The sequence below is a fragment of the Dreissena polymorpha genome, chromosome 12 (assembly GCF_020536995.1).
Source record: "Dreissena polymorpha isolate Duluth1 chromosome 12, UMN_Dpol_1.0, whole genome shotgun sequence".
NCBI classification, from domain to species: domain Eukaryota; kingdom Metazoa; phylum Mollusca; class Bivalvia; order Myida; family Dreissenidae; genus Dreissena; species Dreissena polymorpha.
In genome coordinates, this window is record NC_068366.1 from 26,488,706 (window position 1) to 26,508,495 (window position 19,790).

Below are 19,790 nucleotides of genomic sequence, written 5' to 3' on the forward strand. Positions count from 1 at the left end.
TTCTGACCTATTGTGGTGAAGATCGGATTTAAACTACTTGAAATAGAGAGCGGACACCATGCTCAATGTGTAAAACATATTAAGTGACCCTGTGACCTACTGTTTGATCTGGCATGGCCCATGTTCGAACTTGGCCTTCAGATCATCTAGATTAAACTTCTGACCAAGTTTGGTGAAGATCGGATGAAAACTACTTGAATAAGAGAGAGGACACCATGCTGAATGTTAAAAAACGCACTTAGTGACCCCATGACCTAGTTTTTGACCCGGCAAGGCCCATGTTAGAACTTGGCCTTAAGATCAAATAGATACAACTTCTGACCAAGATTGGTGAAGATCGGAGGAAAACTACTTGAATTAGAGAGCGGACAACATGCTGAATGTTTTAAACGCACTAAGTGACCCCGTGACCTAGTTTTTGACCCGGCAAGGCCCATGTTTGGCCTAGACATCATGTAGATACAACTTCTGACCAAGTTTGGTGAAGAGCGGATGAAAACTACTTGAATTAGAGAGCGGACACTTAATACGGACCGACAGACAGACCGACCAACAAACAAGTTCACTCCTATATACCCCCCTTAAACTTCGTTTGTGGGGGTATAATTACAGTACAAGAGTTTGGACAGCAGTCTCAGTTCAGTAGAAAAATTTAACTGTAAATAATGAAACATAAAGCGTTTCTTATTATTTTCTACTAATTCTACACGTGCTGTAAATGCGCTGGAATTTGTTAGAAATTATCACACCATCAACAGACACTCCATAGGGTCCTTCAGGCTACTGATCTAGTTCAGTTTCTGTCAAGACTAAAAACATGCCCTATCCATTTCTTAAGAATGTATGTGTCTGTTTGAAAGAAAACGAGAAACATTCAGCATTCAGCATGCAAATTGCTAAGAAAACTGGTAAGAAAACGACACAACTGTACAATAGCAGTGAAGTGGACATACAAACTTGTACAGGTACAATAATGTTTTCTTTAAACTAATAAAATATTAAAAGATTGCATTTGTTGTTATATGTGAAGCTCTTTGATGTGTAGAAGATTACAGCAAATAGATCAAAACAAGAGCTCCCCCAAGACAGCACGCTTGACTTTTCATTTGTTCTGATATTTAAAATGCATGGTTTCTGTCAATTACATATAATGTTGACCATTAAGCCATATTTGAACTTGAATACCTGTAGGATCTATCAAATTCAAACATATCAACTGAAAGATGATTTTTTTAACACAAAAAGAAATGTGACCATGTCAAGAAATAAAATTTACAATTTTTGCCAAGTAACTCACTTAAATGTACAATTCAAGCCAGTTTGTGTCTTAGAAAGACAGATCCATGTGTGTATGGAAAGATCCACCGTGACCTAGTGAATCGCAACAGTTACTTTAACAATGCTCTTTGGTCTGTTTGATGAAAACCATTTATCATTGATTATGAGGATTATGCCAGAGTAATAAATCATTCAAAGGGATTACACCTACCACTGTATGAAGATATGAAGGAATCTTGAATGGTGTGACACTTTAACTGGAAATCCCCAGACTATATAGGTTATTATCTCAGTTTATTGAGATAATTGTGTTATTCTCAAGTATTTAGAGTGCAGGGGGGGGGGGGGGGGGGGGGGGGGGGGGAACAACATAAATTAAGGCAAAAGAGTACTTATACATTCATGTACAAATAATAAGGTAAAACAATATATATTCTTCTCTCCTTTACTACAGCCAAAAATCATGGTAAATTAAGGAATTTATGTCCCATTATTTTTGGAGATGATCGTCCACTCTTCATTCACAAAAATAGAATGTATTAGATTAAGTTACAACCAAATTCCCTAATGTAATTGGGGCTGCATAGGCTTTATAATCAGGAACAGCACTTTATGCAAATGTATTAAACCCACTTTTCACAGAGCATGGTCCATATTGTTTTATCTCCATCCACTTATATTGACCTATATTGGTGAAATTAGTCATACATTTTTAGACTTACCGGTAATTATCAGAAATAACCTATAAATGTGTCACACACAATGATGCCCCCACAACACATGTTTAACCCTTTGCATGCTGGGAAATTTGTCGTCTGCTAAAATGTCGTCTGCTGAATTTCTTAAATTAGCATTTTCTTCGATTTTTTTTCAAAGAATACTATCAGAATAGCAAACAGTTTGGATCCAGATGAGATGCCACGTTCTGTGGCGTCTCATCTTGATCCAAACTGTTTGCAAAGGCCTTCACAACTCGGTTCCCGCACTGTAAGGGTTAACTAACTTCTACAGTCAAACAAAGACAAAGGGTCATAATCAGCCCGAACTTATAAAGTAACAGTAAAAATTATGTTGTTAAGCTCAACTGTACATTAAGGTCATTTAACTGTTAATGTTTGATCAAGACTCAGGACAGTAGTTAAAGAGGTATTGAAATCATAAGCTTCTGGACATTCTTACAATAGTGCAGATGTATGTATGGATGGACCAACATGTGCCACTCAATGGGGCTATAAAGATATAAAGCATGTTGTAATAGATTTTGACACCTGGGCACATAGAACAAAACCAACAAGACTATTGCCAAGCAATAGATGTCCCCTACCCGCTCCACCATTGCCACAATTATTTTTTTATATGTTGCTATAGCAACCAGAATTTTTGACGTAGGAACAAAATGAAATGACATGCATAATGTCCATATTGCCATCTATCCATATTTCAAGTTTCATGAACAAATATTTAGAACTTTTAAAGTTATCACAGGATTCAGAAAAGTGTGACAGACACCAATTTAAGGCTATGTTTTATATATGGCTAAATTCCAGGGAACCAGCAAATATTGTCAATATGAATAGATCTCAATTTTTGCCCAGGTCCTAACTTGCTTTTCTATGAATGTCTGCTGAGTTACCACAACAGAAAAAGGTTAAAAGAATAAGGCATCGGTGATGGATGAAGAAGCTAAGTGGAAGAAATCAACACTCACAGTTTACAGTTTACTGTTAAATTCATGCCTCTGTGCTCTTCAATGAGTTTTGAAATTATCCTGAAGATTTCAGTCCACACTTTCCTAAATAAGTCATGGGCTTGAAGCTTGTCTGAAATTCTCATATAGTATGTTCCTGAATACATTTTGAAGACAGGTACAGAAATATTGTTTTGACAACAATGTAACACTAAAAATGGCGCGGCAGAGGCTGACGCATATTCCCACGCCGCATGTTTGACTCAGGGGCGCCCCATGGTTGGTAAAGAGGCCATGCATAGTTGAGATTGACCGTATTGTCATAAGAAAAGTTCAGTATCAATAAGAAGTGATTCAGTGTAGAAATGCAGAAATTATAGTAAAAGACAATTTTGGGTGGGTGTGGCCTATTATGGGCGGGGCGCCCCAGGGTTGGTAATGGAGCCATACATAGTTGAGATTTACCTTATTGTCGTAAGAGATGTTCAATATCAATTTAAAGTAAATCGGTGTAGAAATGAAGAAATTATAGTAAAAGGCAATTTTGGGTGGGCGTGGCCTATGTGGGCGGGCGCCCCAGGGTTGGTAATGGCGCCATGCATAGCTGAGATTGAACGTATTGTCATAAAAGAGGTTCAGTATCAATTTGAAGTGAATAAGTGTAGAAATGAAGATATTATAGTAAAAGGCAATTTTGGGTGAGCGTGGCCTATGTGGGCGGGGGCCCCAGGGTTGGTAATGGGGCCATGCATAGATGAGATTAACTGTATTGTCATAAGAGAGGTTCAGTATCAATTTGAAGTGAATCAGTGTAGAAATGAAGAAATTATAGTAAAAGGCAATTTTGGGTGGGCGTGGCCTATGTTGGTGTGGCCTATTATGGGCGGGGCGCCCCATGGTTGGTAATGGGGCCATACATAGTTGAGATTGACCGTATTGTCATTAGAGAAGATCAGTATCAATTAGAAGTGAATCAGTGTAGAAATGAAGAAATTATAGTAAAAGACAATTTTGGGTGGGTGTGACCTATTATGGGCGGGGCGCCCCAGGGTTGGTAATGGGGCCTTACATAGTTGAGATTGACTGTATTGTCATATGAGATGTTCGGTATTAATTTGAAGTAAATCAGTGTAGAAATGAAGAAATTATAGTAAAAGACAATTTTGGGTGGGTGTGGCCTATGTGGGCCGGGCGTCCTAGGGTTGGTAATGGGGCCATGCATAGCTGAATTTGACCGTATTGTCATAAGAGAGGTTCAGTATCAATTTGAAGTGAATAAGTGTAGAAATGAAGAAATTATAGTATAAGGCAATTTTGGATGGGCGTGGCCTATGTGGGCGGGGCGCCCCAGGGTTGGTAATGGCGCCATGCATAGTTGAGATTGACCGTATTGTCATAAAAGTCTGTATCAATTTGAAGTGAATCAGTGACGAAATGAAGAAATCATAGTAAAAGGCAATTATGGGTGGGTGTGGCCTATGTGGGCGGGGCGCCCCAGGGTTGGAAATGGGGCCATGCATAGTTGAGATTAACTGTATAATCATAAGAGAGGTTCAGTATCAATTTGAAGTGAATTGGTGTAGAAATGAAGAAATTATAGTAAAAGGCAATTTTGGGTGGGCGTGGCCTATGTGGGCCGGGCGTCCTAGGGTTGGTAATGGGGCCATGCATAGCTGAGATTGACCGTATTGTCATAAGAGAGGTTCAGTATCAATTTGAAGTGAATAAGTGTAGAAATGAAGAAATCTTAGTAAAAGGCAATTTTGGGTGGGGGTGGCATATGTGGGTGGGGTGCCCTTGGGTTGGTAATGGGGCCATGCAAAGCTGAGATTGACCGTATTGTCATAAGAGAGGTTCAGTATCAGTTTGAAGTGAATCGGTGTAGAAATGAAGAAATTATAGTAAAAGGCAATTATGGGTGGGCGTGGCCTATGTGGCCAGGGCGCCCCACGGTTGGTAATGGGGCCATGCATAGTTGAGATTGACCTTAGTGTTAAAAGAGAGGCTCAGTTTCAATTTGAAGTAAATCGGTGCAGAAATGAAGAAGTTAATGTAAAATAACATAAAAAATGAGTGAAAATCTCTGACCCGGCCCAGCCCCAACCCCCATAACTTTTGACCCAGGGGTCAGATCAAAATTCCGTCACTGTCACCGTCGCACATATGCTCATAGCTACCATGTATGTAAGTTTCAAGGTTCTGGTGCTAATAGTGTAGGAGGAGGTGGCCAGGATGGACGGACGGACAGACGCACATCAATACAATATCCCCAGTTTTTCTCCGAAAAACGTGGGGGTAATAAATCTTTCAATCAATTATATGTATTTGCTTAAATAACTTGCAGATGATAAAGAACAAGCATTTCTAGAAAAAAAATATACAGACAGTAACCACATTTTCCTTAATTAATTGTCACATATATAAAGATGCTAAATCTGTATGCGAAACATGTTGATATCTCTCCTTTAAAACAAGGGCTGTTTGTAAAACATGCATGCCCCCCATATGGGCTCTCCGCTGTAGTGACAGCCATTGTGTGAATATGTTTTTTGTCACTGTGACCTTTGACCTAGTGACCTGAAATAGGGGTCATCTGCCAGTTATGATCAATGTACCTATGAAGTTTCATGATCCTAGCCATTAGCGTTCTTGAGTTATCATCCGGAAACCATTTTACTATTTCGGGTCACCGTGACCTTGACCTTTGACCTGAAAATCGAAAGGGGTCATCTGCGAGTCATGATCAATCTACCTATCAAGTTTCATGATCCTAGGCATAAGTGTTCTTGAGTTATCATCCGGAAACCATTTTACTATTTCGAATCACTGTGACCTTGACCTTTGACCTAGTGACCTGAAAATCAATAGGGGTCATCTGCGAGTCATGATCAATCTGCCTATTAAGTTTCATGATCCTAGGCCTACTAGCGTTCCTGAGTTATCATCCGGAAACCATTTTACTATTTCGGATCACCGTGACCTTGACCTTTGACCTAGTGACCTCAAAATCAATAGGGGTCATCTGCGAGTCATGATCAATGTACCTATGAAGTTTCATGATCCTAGGCCCAAGCGTTCTTGAGTTATCATCCGGAAACCACCTGGTGGACGGACCAGCCGACAGACCGACCGACATGTGCAAAGCAATATACCCCCTCTTCTTTGAAGGGGGGCATAAAAAGGCCATATTTATAGCCAAAACAAACCGACGTATCATTTTATCCCACTTTTACAGCGATTTCGGTTGATTAAAGCCCCATTGATTAAATATCATCTATAATCAATGGCAGGAAATGACGTCAATATTTCGACGAAATGACGTTATAAATCCAGCGAAATTATCAAGTCAAACAAATTTTGTTTAAATAAAAAGGTTTACAAAATAAAAAGTGGGATAAATAGAATAATAGATGAGTGTTGATTAAAGATCAGGTTTATCATGCGAGGCTTAGAAAACAAAAAGCACGAGCCTAATAAACACTAACCTATTATTCTCTATTTAACAATGACTTCACATCGTTTATTAACAATCATTTTTTAATGAATACATTTATATCGTCGCTGTCGTTCTCAAACCTCGTAGCTCCAAAATTTTCAAAATATTTTTTTCGTCTTTTCCGAATATATTTAGTCTGGCGCGTGTTTTGTGCTATATCTCATAGCTCTACGCCAATCAGAGCCCTTGAATAAGCCACGTGACAGATGTTGTAGAATGGTTGTTGGCTTTTTCCCGGCGAAAAGTCGTAGCAACGCAATTTAACCTATAGGTACGTCGTTTCATTTGGACAAATTTGACAAAAACGTTTTTATAATTTTTTTTATTTGCAACTACGAGATTTCCTATCAGGACGAATTGTCGTACCTCATAAAAATGACAAAACTGTGGTGACAAAATATCGTAGCTACCATGTCTGACTGTCAGTATGACTTATCAGTATGACTTAAGCGTCTATGGCTTATACCATATTTTGCAGCTTCATTTGGTCGGCATTTTTACAGAATTTCAATTTCCAAAACATCGTTATAAAAAAATGAGACGGTTTTTTCTCTCTCCTGAAAAGTTGGCATTTTGTAGCTACGAGGTTTGAGAACGACAGCGACGATATGCGAAGCATAGCTTATTTTTTGCCAATTGCACATTGTTGAGGATTTTTATATCATTAACCTCACTTAGGCCATCAAGTTACAGTAATTGATATCAAAAAATAGATGACTGGTTAAGTGATGGTGTTTGCCTATAGGTAGCTTGAATCAATTGATGGATATTTTTGCTATTTGTTGTTTCTTAATCAGATTTATTAAATAAGTTGAGTATATTTGGAGTTGGTGTGTTTAGTAAAGTCACTTTTAAAATATTGTTCAGCTTAAAGCGGGTATATACGATTTTGTCAAATATTAATGAATTTACATAAACTGTGTAAAAAACTTATTATATGTATATTTCAATATAAATAAAAACTAGGGACAAAATTGTCACAAAACCGGGTTTTCATTGTGAAAAAAAACAAACAAAACAAAATAAACCTCCTTTGTAAGTTTGTTTTTAAAAAAAATATATTTTTAGTCGTGGCGACCTTGACATTGGAGATACTGACGTGATTCTTTCGTGCGACACACCGTCCCATGATGGTGAACAAATGTGCCAAATGATTTTAAAATCTCACAATGAATGACATAGTTATGGCCAGGACAAGCTCATTTATGGCCATTTTTGACCTTTGAACTCAAAGTGTGACCTTGACCTTGGAGATATCGACGTAATTATTTCGCGCGACACACCGTCCAATGATGGTGAACAAATGTGCCAAATGATTTAAAAATCTGACAATGAACGACATAGTTATGGCTTGGACAAGCTTGTTCCGCCCGCCCGCCAGCCCGCCAGCCAGCCCGCCAGCCAGCCAGCCAGCCCGCCCGCATTCGCCAATCTAAAAATCAGTTTTTTCCTTCGGAAAACCTGGTTAATAAAAGTTAAGAAGAACATGTGTCGAAAAATGCGAAATAAGCCAGATATTTAATTCTGAAATTGAAAACGGCTGTACAGCCGAATTCGCCAGCATGTATACCATACATGTACGATTGGCATCTAAACTTACCAGGGGTGTTGCAGAAGTTCGTGGATTTTCGCTATAACTTTCATTTGGTAACATAAATGGACAAACAAATAGCATGTTAAGAATATTTCGTCCTTTCCAAATATACTCTCCAAATATCATGGAAATACATAAAACAATAAATATATATCAGAGATTTAAACATGTGCACAATGCGCACACCGACGCACGTGTAACGTTTCTGTTCAACGTCAATAACGTTATGAAGTTAACAACTGTCAAATCTTTTCCACATAATCACCTCCAACGCGAATGCATTTTATGTGTCGGGAAATCCACTTGTCAAAAGTGTCTCTATACCAGTCAGCGTCAAAAGACGACACGATTCGCTTTGCTGCAACTGTAAGTTCCTGTTTACTTGCAAAGCAAATACCGCGCAACTGTGATTTAACTTCCGGGAAGACGCGGAAGTCCATAGGGGCCAAATCCGGGCTGTAAGGAGGACTTAGGCGCTGTAACGTGAAATTTGCCGTAAATTCTGTTTGTCAACGACATTTAAACCAAATTTTAATTCGCATAACGCTCATACTTATAATAAAATACACGCGTGCGCCGCATGTCGTTACTGAGGTCTCTATGAAAACGCGTTTCAAACGCCCTTTATGGAATTCATGCATTTTTAGCTTATATATAAAGTCCGTGATAATTGGTTTGTATAATATGTAAATTTCATTGACTTTTACCAGCAAACTAATAAGTTATAGCGAAAATCCACGAACTTCTTGAACACCCCTCGTAGTTTAACGGTTTATAATACAAAGACGAATGCTTTGGTTATTGTAGGAAAATATGTAGGTCACTATTGGCTCAGGGCGCTAATTTGTCTTTGCTGCATTTTATGAAATTCGGCTTTAATGTATAATTTGTCTTGCCTATTATGTGTTATTGAAACATATTTTATCAATATATTACAATTAAACACATATAAAAATCGTATATACCTGCTTTAAACTGCATATGCAAATGTTCACTTTTAAAGAACGTGATTATTTCAATAAGCTATCAGTATGTCAAGTACATGTTAAGTATTTAAACATCAGTAAAATTCTCTTATTTGTTTTTCTCTTTAAATTACAATGAAAGGAAAGAACGATATTTCTAGTTCAGCAGTAGATATTGCCAAAGATGTTAACTAAATATGTTAAGGAAGCGCTGAAGTCAAAGAAACTATCTCTGCTAGTTTTAAAGGTTAACAAATCCAATATTAAAATACATATTTGGATTTCCAATTTAAAAATATGAGTTACATTTTTGATGTTCTTTTAATTTTCTCTTCATACAGCCTACCTGCAGCTGAAAATCTCATAAACCACAGGAAAAAAATGAATGGCCTTATTTAGATATTAAGTTGAAACATGATCACTTTACTACATGTCAGCTGGTTAATCATAGCGATTTTGGCATTTATAAGAAAACACCCCAAAACAAATACCATTGTAACAGTAAAATGAGTTTTGATAACAAAGTAGGTGAAAAATTGAATTTCAAATATTGTATACTAGGCTGACAACTACAATATCAAGGAAAGTTACAGACACGCAGGAGCATAATATAAAAAAACACCTTTTAATTTACTTTGTTTCCACTAATCAACCAGCGGAAAAAGTGTAACATATATTCCAAGTTCCTCTTTATGATAGATGAATCTAGTATTTCCCAGTGAAAAATAAAGGTTAAATTTCCATTTTAAAAAAAAATTGACCACATGCTTGATTCAAAATAAAAAAACAAGACCGCATGCTTGATTCAAAATTAAAAAACTTGACCACATGCTTGATTCAAAATTAAAAACTTTACCACATGCTAGATTCAAAATTAAAAAAACTTGACCATGTGCTTGATTCAAAATTAAAAATCTTGACCACATGCTTGGTTCAAAATTTAAAAAAATTGACCACATGCTTGGTTCAAAATTAAAAAACTTTACCACATGCTTGATTCAAAATTAAAAAACTTGACCACATGCTTGGTTCAAAATTTAAAAAAATGACCACATGCTTGATTCAAAATTAAAAAACTTGACCACATGCTTCATTCAAAATTTAAAAACATGACTACATGCTTCATTCAAAATTAAAAAATCTTGAGGACATGCTTGATTCAAAACTAAAAAACTTGACCACATGCTTGATTCAAAATCACAAACAAAACCCACTGAAGATTTTGTATAGAACATTTTAACCACTTCATAATAAACTTTTAAAAGATGTTGATTGCTTTATATTTTAAGTCAATTATAATATGATTAACACATGTGGAAGAGTCAAATGCTATTGCTAACCACTGAAATGTAAACTTGTAAAAGGTCAACTCAATCCTTGACAGGTGTCTTACTGGTCAATTAATTTTCAGTTTCGGGGGCAGACTTACATTTTCTTCCACAACAAACAAACCATCAAAGTTTTAAGGTAGCAAAATATTTATTTTAGTGATAAAAGAACATGTTTTGTACTGATTGTACTTAAATATGTAAGCAAACATTTAACTCCAGGCACATTTATACCATGGTTGGTTAAACATCCAATGGATATAATTGTTTATTGGTTGGTTTAACAGCCAATCGAAATAATTATTTATGACAACTTACAATATTAAAAAACTTATATTTTGTGTTTTCATGGAACATTTTCTCAGATTGGCCGTTATTATCATCATCATCACCACCACAACCAACATCATCATCACCATGAACATTATCATCATCTTCCTCTTCATCATGAATTTTGTACCTGTTATCAAAGGCTGGAAAAGGACTTTAATAGCATGGTGTAATATAATAGCAACCTTTACTTTCAGCAACACTGTTGTAATTTTGTATTTAACTTTTAAAATATTTCTGCTATTGTATTTTTGTAATATTTTCAGACAAATATATATATGTGTCCCAACATTGAACTTTAGTTCCACACTCCACTTTTGTTGAATGACCTTTGCTGTAATGAGATGGGTATTTTATGCAGCATGTTGTCTTGCAATGGTGGCAATTAAAGGTAATTTATTTCAAGATCATTTAATATATGGCAAGTTTAATGCTGAAACAGGAATGTTCTAGCTGTATTTTGCAAAATTTCACCTTTGACCTCTACATGTAGCCTTGACATTTCAGGTACGGACACAGGTATTGCATGTGAAATATTGTTCTATGTTAGTTTGAATTTGTGCTAAGTTATTTCAAAATCCATCAAGATATGGCTGAGACAGGAAGCTTTGCACATGTGTAAAGACATAATAGTAACAGACGAACAGTACGACTGTAACTATAATCCGTTATTATCCGTCCTCTTCGATTGGCAGCATGCTGTACACTGACATTGTGATAAACAAAATGTTCAATGTGACAGCATATCACTACACTACACTGGAGAATCAACCTGTCAGAGTAAGTTTGGTCTAAAAATGGCTATCAATAATGTTGGTAGGGACTCACAATGTAACTTTCCCTATGACTGCCAAATTTTGGTAGGGATTCACTTAAATTTGCAGAACATCTACCTAATTCTTGTGAGGGTTCTAACTGTTATTTGCCCAATAGCTGGCAAATTTCATATGGTCTCACACTTGTTTTGTCTATTATGGTTGCAGCACTTAAATTCCAAGTCTATGTTTGAGTTGTAAATTATTAAAAGGGTAAGAATTTGATGTCAAATAAGGAAGTTTCATTCACCAACATCTTATGCCAACACAATCCAAAGTATGCTTTCTTAATTGTTAAAATTTGTAACCAGACTTTTTATTTTATTTAAGTTCCCCTATTTTAAAGTATTAATATAAAGCAGTTAATACACATACCTGATACAAAGATATACACACAGAAAATTCAGTTATAAATCCTTGTTTCTGCACTTACTTTTCAAAAATGAAATTCAACAAACAACAACAAAATGTGTTTTTGAATCCATTGAATGCAACAGTAACTTGTACTTACATTTGTCATCTCCAAAATCAAGATATTCTTCCTGTGGTTTTTGTAAGCTCCAACATCAGTAACCTGTAATAAAAGTTACATTAAAAGGTGACATCACACCTTAAACCCAATACATATTCAGATTTTATTGAGGTTTCAAAGTATTTGGTAAACCACAGTGTATTCACCCATGCACTTTATTTAGACAGCTATTACATGTATACATACTGAGGGCTATTATCATTCCTATGACTCTGTCCTTTCGCTATATATATCTTTCCAATATCATGATAAAGGGCAAAATGCCTAGAGCTGAAATGTTTACAATGTTTACAAACTTACCATAATGGAACTTTCATTTAAAAAAAAAAAAAAAAGTATTTTAAATAGCTAAGTGATTAAAGTGTTAAAACTGGGTCATCTAATGTTTAAATACATTAATATTGCAAATTTCCCTCAAAACAAGACAAGGAAAAGAGCTAGCTGTCTGTGCTGGTTTTAACACACCCTTTTATGCTACATAATTCTTGTATAATTATTACAGCTTATTCTTAACCCAAGAAATCAACTTGTATACTCTGTTTAAGTCCCATGCAGTTTGTATCACAAATTCTTTGCATTTATTCTTCCAAGGCAATGATTAAAGCTCTAGTCATAAAGAGGATTTAGCTAAAGAGGAATTGTAAGAGGGACCTTCATCCATTTTTTGCCCCACCCTTTTTAAGTATATGGACCACCTCCCCCTTTATTTTGCTTCCAAACCCTTTTATAATATTTCCAAATTTCCCACATATTTGTCCCTCTTTCATTGGTCATTTTTTCTTAAATACTGTAACACCCACCCAACACGCAAATTGAGATCTTGTAGGATAACTGCCGTAATTACTCTATATTTTGGACACTCAAAGTTTGCGAACACCCCTTTTTTTGGCAAAAATATTTATTTTTCGTGACTCTTAAATTTGGACACACGTGTTTTCGTCCATAATTAATGTCTGTAAGTTTTCGGACAGTATATATTTTACAGCTCTATTTTACCAATTTCGGTCCTGTTTTCGATATCAAATGACACTTTGATCATGGAGTTTTACAACCAGATTAACATCATAAAACATGGCAGGTGCATGCCTGAGGGCAACAGACCATTACATTTGCGTTATTGGGTAAATAACCTTTTAAACTGATATTAAACAATGGTTTCGCCCGATAGCACAAATTAATGACAATTACCAGGGGTAGTGCCAATTAACAGTTCAACTATCTACTGCAATGGTACATGTACTATCCCTTCTCAGTCAAATAACTGTGACAACTAAACGCTTCAAAGCTAGTTTTATGAACAATGAAAGGTGTTAACTTAGACAACAACTATTCAAAATGAACAAACAAAGAATTCATAGTTTGCTTTTTTATTGCGTTAATTACAGGTTCATACTATCAAGTATCGGTCATCACATGCTCATCTTTGAACTCGTTGGTCAAAATAGGGCATGGCATTTTACAAGTGCTACTCTAAATTTTCGGACACCTGTATTTTGTGAATATTTTTCGTATCTAAGTTTTCGGACACTGAAAAAAGTTATTGTCCGAAAACATAGAGTAATTACAGTATACAGAATTTTTTGGTATTAACATAAAATTATTTTTGGTAACTAAACCTCATGGAATATATGCTGCTTGGATGCTTAAATATATAAGTAGTTACAGTAAAACAGAAATTTTTAATTCAATTACAATATACCACGTTTACATGTAAAATTGGTAACAATTTCATGAAAGACTGGTCTCTCTGCCAGTTTTATATCCTCTACTGGCATTGTTTTAAGTCTGACTAAATCCCAAATAAATAACTTCCGCTCAATAAAGGACCATTGCATGTAAAAAAAAACAGTCCAATTTACTTAATGCTCATCAATTAAGCGATGAACTATTGAAATGTGTTTTTTTCCTGGCAAAATACTAAAACATTTGTTGTTTTCCATTATATGTATTTATGTTTAACTAAAAAAAAAGCCATCTGGACAAAATTCTTTTTAAGATTTTGATATTAAGATTTGGGCAGAATTCTGTCTCCAAAATTCGACACACACAAAACACTGACCATGATACATGTATATCTTAATTTTTCTCTGTAAATTTAGGAAACTAATACTTTTTTCAGAGCTTGCACATTGAAAATGCAGATCTAGTCCATGTGAAAATGGGAACATTTGTATCCAAATAGTGGTCTTCAAGAAAATTATTTCAAATCTTTATTATGTAGTGAAATGTTCCTGCCCTGTTGGTAACTTAACTGTTTTCCTACCTAATCATACATATAAAGAAAAGCTCTTTACTTTGCAGATTCAGAGGAGACGACTTTTAGTTTTCAATTAGTACATGTAAGGGAAACAAGACTTAGTTACCCCCAAGTTGGGGCCAATTTTTGACCCTACAGGCATTATTAAAACAAACTTGGTGGAGGATCACCTTACCATGTTACATGCCAAGCATCTGGACCTTGTCTTGTAAGAAACGAAGTTTGGATTTATACTGGTATATACACACACAAATATATATGTTATGTAGGAGATGTGAGTGAAGCAATGACCAATAACGGAAAACACAATATGCTAGCTACCAACCGAAATACAAATTGTTGATCACCAATAACAGATGACGCTTCCTTTCAAAATAACAAAGCAAATAGCATAAAAGAATACATAGGAATATGTGGTTTACTTCCATTCCAAAACCAGACTGACCTTTAGACTGTAACTCAATGAAAACAAGGCAAATTTTATCACTATTTGTTTTTTTAATTTAACTACACTGTCTGGCTTTTATCATAGATAATGGTAAGACAGTTCTAATATCAACAAATACAGATCTAAACAGGAAAAGGATTTCCATATCTGGAAGTACAGTGTTATTTTTAAATTGTCACACATTTTCACAGAACCCATACATGCCAGACGTCCCGATCTTGGCAGGACAGTCCCGCTTTTGGGCCCTTTGTCCGGGCGTCCCAATATGAGACGATTTGTCCCAACATTCGTAAAAAACGATGTAAGGTCTATAGGTTCCCAATACAATTTGCTATTCAAGCTCTGTTTCGCTAACATTTACCACCGCTAATCCCTTTATTGCCCCCAATTAACAATCCGATTCTACTTCTCGTGTGTACCAGTGTTGTTTATGACACCTTATCAGCGATTTATCGGCTAATTATTGATTTTATCAGGCATTCACACCATAGTGGTCTTCAAGATAGTGGTCGCTTATTGCTATCGATAGTAGTATTATAATGAAATAAATGTTGAAAATGTGTTTGTTTTTGTCTTTGTTTGAAACGGTTTACAAAACGATTGTTTTGTAAAATTAAATCTACGTCATTAATGAGTCTTTTACATTCAATGTTTAGTTCCAAAATAGCGGGATAATCTGAATGTGCAATATACCAAAATCGCAACAAACATTCCAATAAGTGATACCCATCCTGTCTAGTGTAATTGGGTGTAATTGTAATAAAAACAACGAGGTGCTATGCATGACAGTTTGACCCTACTCCAATTAAGCTAAAAACAACAAGGTGCTATGCATGACAGTTTGACCCTACTCCAATGAAGCCGCGACAATTGACATGTAACAAACTGCGCATGGATACATGCTTAAAAAAAACATCGCAACAAACAGTAAAAGTGGTACCCATCTTGTCTTGTGTTATTGTAATAAAAACAACGTGTTGTTATTCATGACAGTTTGACACTTCCCCAATACAGCGCCTGACAATTCACAATTCAGTATAATCTGTGTATATACGAAGAAAACAAAATATGATTATTAACGTAGCGGATCCGTGGTCTAGTGGTAACACACTGGCTTCACAATCCGTAGTCGCTGGTTCGATCCCCCGCTGCACCTAACCTACTAACTCGTCTTTCGCATGAGACGTTAAACCGAGGTGCAGTGTACTAGGTGCTACACAACGGGCACTAAAAGACCCAGGGTTACCTCTGGAACAGGGTGTCTCCTGTATCTTGCACTATCCCCCGTAACCAACTAACACATCTTTCGGGGGGCGATGGCCATATGGGAGATAATCCTGGTGCACTCGATAAAAAAAAATAATGAATGAATGATTATTAACATAAGAGAAAAATAATTCGAGTAAAGCATCCATAGACTTCTTTTGTCCTTTTGTTTTTGTTGGTGTAACAAAAAACTGCTTGAAATGTCCAAGCAACCCGCAGAGCCGCAAGCTGGTGCTTCTGCTAAGAAGGCAAAGAGAACCTGTAAGTTCCAGGAAATGTGGAAGACACAGTTTGAGTTTGTTGCAATGAGCAGCAAGGGCGAGGAGTATATGTACTGTTGCCTGTGTAACGTGGACATGTCAGTTGCCAGCAGTGGACGTAATGATGTCACTAAGCATGTCCAAATAACAACCCACATAGAAAAAGTCGCAACAGTAAAGACAGCGACGAAGATCGACACCATGATCAGACCTGTAACAAAGATCATCGATCCAGTTGCCAGGGCAGAGGTGCTGTTCTGTGCCTTTATAGCAGAGCACAACCTTCCCTTCGCGGTTGCTGACCATTTTACAGATCTGGTGAAAGTGATGTACCCGGACAGCGATGTTGCCAAGAAAATCCAGTGCAAGCGTACAAAGGCGACGAACAGAGTTACCAAGGTGTTGGCACCAGAGGAAGAGAAGAAGGTTATCCAGCTGTGTCGCTCGCAGAAGTTTTCCATCCTCATGGACGAATCAAACAATTGGGGGACAGCAAGTGCGTGGCCATACTGGTCCGGACATATGACACGGATGTGCTCCAGGTGAACTCATTCTTCCTCGCCATGCCTATATGTAATGTGGGCAATAGTGAGAATTTGTTTATGTGTCTGCAAGAAGTGCTCACGGCGAAGAACATCCCATGGGAGAATGTGGTTGGGTATTCCTCAGACAACGCTGCTGTAATGATTGGAAATAATTACTCGGTCCTGTCACGCATTCGAGGGCAGGTACCAAATGTTGTGAATATTGGCTGCCCGTGCCACATTATTTGAACGTACACGCAGTACGGCGTAAAGAAGCTAGGTGAACCCGTCGATGAGCTTCTTCACGACGTGTTTACGCACTTTCAAAACAGCTCCAAGCGACGCCAAGCACTCCAGGAAGTCCGGGAATTTACAGACACCGAGACATACAAGCTGGTTAGGTTCTGTTCAATCCGCTGGCTGTCTCTCCAGACCTGTGTTGACCGCTTCTTACAACAATAGCCAGCCCTTGAAGCGTACTTCGCAAGCCACGAGAATGTCGAGAAGAAAGGAAACAGAGTCGCCCGTGCCTCCGAGAATCTACGTGATCCAGTGGTAGTGCTGGTGTTCAGGTTCCTGTCGTTCATTCTGCAGCCGCTGAACACCTTCAACACCGACTTCCAGAACGCCAGCGCCGTGCTGGGATACCTGCACAGCGAGATCCATCGTCTGATCCGCTCCACAATGGCAAAGTTCGTCAAGATGGGAATATTAATGTGTCTTAAAATAAGTAAATAATCACATTAAAGTCGTATACGTGTAATACACGGAACACCTGTGTAAATTTGAATCACTGTTCACAGGAAGGTGAGGGCGTTCTACGTAGAGTTGACCACAAAAATGCTCACAAAGTTTCCGGTCAACGATGAGGTATTGAAGGCCCTAAGTTTCCTGCGTCCAGAGAACAGACAGAACACATCGACAGAGTCTGGTAGCTGTATACATAAATATATACATTTTTTATTTAGATATGATACAGATTAATTGTCATTTTAACAAGTTAAAGACACACAATAATTAAACAAACAAGAAATAATTACGTTAAGCATCATTGTGAAGTTAATACCATATTGACAAATGTCATTTTTGTTTTTAGTGGTCAAGCTGTCCGTGCGGCTAGGTGTGGGAAATCCAGATCGTATTCATGATGAATTTGTCGATTTCCAGCTGCTTTCGGAAAGCGCGTTACCCCCTTACGTTAAGGGAATGGCACTAGACCCCTTCTGGTTGTGCATTGCCAGCATCAAGACACCACTACAGAAGGCTCGGTTCCCGAAACTCTCTTCACTTGCTTTTGCAGCCTTGTCAATCCCTCACTAAAACGCCGATCCAGAATGTTGTTTCAGTGCACTGAAAAAAAATTCAGAAAGAAGAAAGGGAAAATTTGGGCTATATAACGGTTGAGGCGTTGTTGGCAATTAAAATGAACACAAAGACAGTCTACTTCCACCTGCGTTAATGTTTGCCATTGAAAGTAATATAATGAGTGAGTATTGTTGCTGTAATATGTTCCAGATTTTGTACTCTAAAAAGATGAATATTATCTTCGTTGTTTGCTATTGTCTTATTAAATAAAACTGTTATTGTTATGTTTTAGATTTCATGCTTCATATCAGATGTTTTATGTCTTGAATAAAAGTATCAAGAGTTTTTGTTAGTAATATACTGTCTACAGTAAAGGTGGAATGATTGATCGTTTTAGGTGTCCTGCTTTTTGGTCAAATGTCCCGACAATTTTTTATGGAATGTCCCGCTTTGGACCTAAAAAATTCTGGCATGTATGCAGAACCTACAAAACAATGAAAACTGTTGACAACATCATTCAAAGTATTGAAATTTAAGTTAAATAAAATGCACAGTTCCTACAGTTGAGTGCTACATTTCTAATTGTGACATTTTAAAAATAGATTCTGAGTTGTGTCCAATATGATGGACAAACAAAGGCGACAATCATTGTAAAAGTGTCAAAATTGAATAGCAACAACTTTTTTGAGACAGCAGGAACCCTACAGCAGACATGGCGAAAGCCTGTCAGCCCGTTCGACATTGCCCACGAACATTTCAATAGGCCCACAGTGAAATGCAGAGTACGTCTTTTTTTATTTAAAAGATTGTTACCCTCTTGCAGTTTTTACAAAAACATTATTGCGTGGTTACCATGATATTTCCAGATAAAGATAATTTTCGTCAAACACCGGTCAGTAATTCACATCAGCATCAATAAATAGCGAGAGTGATTCAAAATATTAACGGAATGTCTCCTGTTGTCGCCAAACGACATCATATTTAATTATTCGTTCAAGAATATAGTAAGAGATATTTGATTTTATGTTGTCAGTATTTTTTCACCATTTTGGGAATGGGGCAGGGTCCCTTTGGATTGGGAAAATTTGAGGCGCTTTGACAAAAATTAGGAAATTAGTGTTGTCGTTTTGCTAAAAAATGCTTCAAAATTGGGAAAACAAGTGTTTTTAGTTAAATGTTTACTAAGGTTGAACTTATATGCATGAGAGTTGAACAAAATATTGAGATCTTAAAAAAAAATTAAAAAATTGGAAACCTTCAATTGAGATTGTAGCTCCCATTGGGGAAAAATAAATACATTTTTCAATTGGGAATGGAGACGATTACTGGATCGGATTTTGAATGAACAAAAACACTGATTGTGTTGCACACATGTCACAAACTCAATTTCAAGATGGCGTACAATAAAAGCAAAAATGATGATCAGTGAAAATGACAATTTACAAAAGAATTCACTCCGGACATCATATTATAAGTATGGATTAGTGAAAAGCATGCATCATTCAACAACGGGTTTTAGGTACAAATAACACACTTACAGGCGCAGTCAGACTGACTAACGAATATGTAACGGAGAGAAAACAGACAAAATATGCAGATTTTGGTTATCCTGTGATACAATTTACCTGCTGTGTTGCTCAAGACGCTCACAATCGGTGTGTGAAGCGTGGGAATCACACAATGACCGCACAAGTACCGGTGATGT

The 19,790-nt window shown here is 36.9% G+C and overlaps 1 protein-coding gene across 7 annotated transcripts in view; it reads right to left on the reverse strand.

Moving 5' to 3' along the window:
- The window catches only part of LOC127852746 (synaptotagmin-7-like), a 263,942-nt gene that overhangs the window by 194,323 nt on the left and 49,829 nt on the right, over positions 1-19,790 (reverse strand). For 6 of the 7 annotated variants that reach the window (XM_052386708.1, XM_052386710.1, XM_052386709.1 and 3 more), the window contains exon 2: positions 12,005-12,067. The gene's annotated coding sequence lies outside the window, so the exon portion shown is untranslated. Of the gene's footprint in view, positions 1-12,004; positions 12,181-19,790 lie in introns of those variants that run through there. The other variant, XM_052386705.1, reaches the window with a different exon arrangement.